This window comes from Pteropus alecto, unplaced genomic scaffold (assembly GCF_000325575.1).
Source record: "Pteropus alecto unplaced genomic scaffold, ASM32557v1 scaffold45, whole genome shotgun sequence".
Taxonomy (NCBI): Eukaryota; Metazoa; Chordata; class Mammalia; order Chiroptera; family Pteropodidae; genus Pteropus; species Pteropus alecto.
The window spans coordinates 37,646,669-37,646,931 of NW_006442491.1; positions in this window are offsets into that span (position 1 = coordinate 37,646,669).

Here is a 263-nt window from a genome sequence, read left to right on the forward strand (position 1 = left end):
CCCTCCCTCGCCCACCGCCCCGGCCCTGGAAGCCGCAGCCCCCTCCTCGAAATGTTCGCGCCCATCCCCACCCCGCCGGCTCCCTGGCGCTCCCATTTCTGGTTTTCATTTTATCCATTTTTATGTATTCCCCAACGATATCTTTTAACATTTGTTGCACGCCTGACACAGAGAAACACTTTCCTTTAGAAAAGATAGTGTGCGTGTGCGTGTGTGTGTGCGCGCGCGTGTGCGTGTGTGTCGGGCCGCCCGCGATTCGGTGG